The following is a 4,069-nucleotide window of genomic DNA, read 5'->3' as shown; positions in this document are numbered from 1 at the left end:
CAAAACCGTAGCTGAAGTCTTGGTTTAAACCGCCGCTGACCTAAATAGAATCTCTTTGTAGATCCTGTGTCGTCGTGGCGATCAGAGGTGGCATCAGATTGGCAAACCGCACTTAGAGCAGAAGGAGCGGACGAACAATGCAGGGAATTGGCATGCAAAGAAAGGCTCTAAAACTGGCATGAACTCTTGAGTTGAGCAGTTTCGACTTGGTCTTGGATGCGTTTTAGACCTAGATTATTTTCGTTTTAGTCGCTCAGTCTTTCAAAGGACTTCGAGATGAGAGACGTTTTGTCTTCGGTGTCCAGATGACAAACCTTTGAAACCTTTTCTGCCTCGATTCTACTGATAATCTTTGCGTGTTATTATACCTCAAACTCTCCTCAAATTCAGTCAAAATGATACACAAATAAACCAGGACTAGGAAGTCAATTATTCTAAATTTTGCGTTAAAACTACGGAAATTAAGACCAATATTCTGAACTTAAAGGTGCACAATGTACGGTCACTTTTCTGGCTCGTCTCCATGGAGATGTTACTGCGTCGCCTGGAATGTTCCACACTGCGGCACTGAATTTATCTCTTGCAATTATTCAACTAAAGATGTTTTTATTGCTCAGAAAATACCATGAACAAACAACTCGCCTCTCCACAGCTCTGACCTGTAACATGGCGGCATCAGCTGCTCGTCTCCGTGGAAAAAATTCCCTTTTAGGTCATTTTGATTAATGTAGATAACTTTTTTTGTACTAGTTTGAAAGAAAATAGCACAAAATCAGGACTTTTCGGGTTATTTTGGTGGATGTCCGCGTCCCAGAGTTTGAGAACCACTGGCCTGGATTAGATGACGTGAAGAAAGCGTGTGATGTCTCGTCGAGCATGTGCATGTGGCAACCTTTGACCTCCGAAAGCACATAAGGACTATTGAACTATAGCCATGAAGACTCAAACCCCGCCCACCGCTCGATATCCAGAAGAGACTTTTTCTATTTTTCCAACGTAGCAAGAGCAATACTAAAGACTTATCGTATTGAGATTTAGTTCAGATTTATTTACGAAAAGACCGAGCGAAATCCTCGGCGCGTCGGGCGAAGAAACTTTTTTGTATCTCGTAAAAACGGTAGGGCAAAAAAAGTTGTAGCTTGTATTTGCCAAAACTGTCACCATGATGTTGTACCGTAGCATCGCCCACAGGCCGGAGCTTAGACTAGAGCCGTTTCTCCGCGTGGTCGGATGTGTGCGACCAACGCGTGGACGTGTGCGAACGCCGCGTGGACGTGGACGTGGGGGGACGGAGGCCGAAACTCAGGTAGACGTTGGGAGGACGACGCCGGGCCTGACTCTTTCTTATGTGCACCTGTTTGTAACGACATCCATGACCCAATAAATCTAAATGTGACACACGTGCGCCGGCTCTTTGTCCTTTGTGGCTACGGAACCTCGGTGACGACACGCTACATGCTACATGTTACACTCTACACGCTACACACTACACTCTACATCCTATATGCTATACGCTACATGCTACACTCTACATTCTACACGCTACACTCTACATGCTACACTCTGCATGCTACACTCTACATGCTACACTCTACATGCTACACTCTACATGCTACACTCTACACGCTACACGCTACACTCTACACGCTACACTCTACACGCTACACTCTACATGCTACACTCTACATGCTACACTCTACATGTTACACTCTACACGCTACACTCTACACGCTACACACTACACGCTACATGCTGCACTCTACATGCTACACTCTACATTCTACATGCTGCACTCTACATGCTACACTCTACATGCTACATGCTGCACTCTACATGGTACACTCTACATGCTACATGCTGCACTCTACATGGTACACTCTACATGCTACATGCTGCACTCTACATGCTACACTTTACATGCTACACTCTACATTCTACATGCTACACGCTACATGCTACACTCTACATGCTACACGCTACACTCTACATTCTACATGCTACATGCTACACTCTACATTCTACATGCTACACTATACATTCTACATGCTACACGCTACATGCTACACTCTACATTCTACATGCTACACTCTACACGCTACATGCTACACTCTACATGCTACACTCTACATACTACACTCTACATGCTGCATTCTACATGCTACACTCTACATGCTACATTCTACATGCTACATGCTACACTCTACATTCTACATGCTACACTCTACATGCTACACTCTACATGCTACATGCCACATGCTGCACTCTACATGCTACACTCTACATGCTACACTCTACATACTACACTCTATATGCTACATTCTACATGCTACACTCTACATGCTACATTCTACATGCTACACGCTACATGCTACACTCTACATTCTACATGCTACACTCTACATGCTACACTCTACATTCTACATGCTACACGCTACATGCTGCACTCTACATGCTACACTCTACATGCTACATGCTGCACTCTACATGCTACACTCTACATTCTACATGCTACACGCTACATGCTACACTCTACACGCTACATGCTACACTCTACATGCTACACTCTACATACTACACTCTACATGCTACATTCTACATGCTACACTCTACATGCTACATTCTACATGCTACACGCTACATGCTACACTCTACATTCTACATGCTACACTCTACACTCTACATTCTACATGCTACACTCTACATGCTACACTCTACATGCTACACGCTACATGCTACATGCTGCACTCTACATGCTACACTCTATATTCTACATGCTACACGCTACATGCTACACTCTACACGTTACATGCTACACTCTACATGCTACACTCTACATACTACACTCTACATGCTACAATTTACATGCTACACTCTACATGCTATATTCTACATGCTACACGCTACATGCTACACTCTACATTCTACATGCTACACTCTACATTCTACATGCTACACTCTACATGCTACATTCTACATGCTACACGCTACATGCTACACTCTACATTCTACATGCTACACTCTACATTCTACATGCTACACTCTACATGCTACACGCTACATGCTACACTCTACATTCTACATGCTACACTCTACATTCTACATGCTACACTCTACATGCTACATTCTACATGCTACACGCTACATGCTACACTCTACATTCTACATGCTACACTCTACATTCTACATGCTACACTCTACATGCTACACTCTACATGCTACACTCTACATGCTACACTCTACATTCTACATGCTACACTCTACATTCTACATGCTACACTCTACATGCTACACTCTACATGCTACACTCGACATGCTACACGCTACAGTGATTTGGTTCTTGGGGCTGCTGGGATTGGTGTTAAAGCAAAAAAACTACACAAAATCAGGGTATTGGGGACATGATCAGCGTTGGGAATTATTTTGTAATGTATTCTTTCACTTGGTATAATCTGAATATTGAATTCTATAATAGAGAAAAATCACGTTAAAACAGCTTTTTGTCTTTACTTCAGTGTTTGTTCTGCCTTTATTCAAACGCTAAGAGAAATTTACCACCAAATAGTATTTTTCTCACTGTTTCATTGCAGAATGAACGTAAAACACAGAACACAACCATCTACAAATAAACATAAACTAGTCCAGTCCTTGTTTGTTTTCTTTTTTCCTGCCGCCAAAAGTACTTTCCACAGGTATCCATGTAATGTGTCCTTTGCAGGAGTTTTGAGGCCAGATTATAACCACAGACTTGGAAAAGACGTGGAAAGAGGAACCAAAAGTTTTACTCAAGTAAGAATAATGTTACTTCAAACTGAATATTACTCAAGCAGAAGTAAAAGTATCGAATACTACATACATAACACATGTAGTTACTCACAAATAGTACTGAGTGTATTTTCAGCACATGTATTACTTCCTGACACGGCACGTAACAAGACAAAATGTGACTTCTCCTGGACAGTTTTAGAAAGTTAAATAAAAAAGTAATAATAATAATACTTTCTTCATATCTAATCATATAATAGTTCTGTTTTACAATCCAGATTATTTTTTTTTATTTGTATTTATTTTA

Source organism: Eucyclogobius newberryi, unplaced genomic scaffold (assembly GCF_026437365.1).
Source record: "Eucyclogobius newberryi isolate DKJ021-1_F unplaced genomic scaffold, fEucNew1.0.hap1 SCAF_12, whole genome shotgun sequence".
Lineage (NCBI taxonomy): Eukaryota > Metazoa > Chordata > Actinopteri > Gobiiformes > Gobiidae > Eucyclogobius > Eucyclogobius newberryi.
The sequence above is the reverse complement of the archived record's forward strand: the minus strand, read 5'-3'. Positions refer to the sequence as shown.